This window comes from Pteropus alecto, unplaced genomic scaffold (genome assembly GCF_000325575.1).
Source record: "Pteropus alecto unplaced genomic scaffold, ASM32557v1 scaffold409, whole genome shotgun sequence".
NCBI classification, from domain to species: domain Eukaryota; kingdom Metazoa; phylum Chordata; class Mammalia; order Chiroptera; family Pteropodidae; genus Pteropus; species Pteropus alecto.
This window is the reverse complement of record NW_006443133.1, coordinates 166,964-167,412: the sequence shown is the minus strand read 5'-3', so window position 1 is coordinate 167,412 and position 449 is coordinate 166,964.

The window sequence follows — 449 nt, the reverse complement described above, 5'->3', positions numbered from 1 at the left end:
ATCATTTAGAGTCAAAGGACAGATAAAGAGCTTCCCAGACAAAAGTAAGCTAAAGGAATTCATCAACACTGAGCCAGTATTACAGAAAATGTGGGAGGGTTTCTTTAAGAAGAAAAAACATGTATCAAAAACATCAATAAAGAATGGTAATATCTACATATTTATCAACAAGTATCTCAAATGGAAAAAAAAATTAAGTGCTCCAATCAAAAGATAGGGAAGTTGAATAGATAACAATACAATACTCTTACATATGCTGCCTACAAGAGACTCACTTCAGATTAAAAGACACACACAGACTCAAAGGAAGGGGATGGAAAAAGATATTGCCTTGATGGACCTAGAGAGTATTGCACTGAATGAAATGGATTGGTTAGAGAAAGACAAATATCACATGATTTCATGTACATGTGGAATCTAAAGAACAAAATCAACACCAAACACCATAA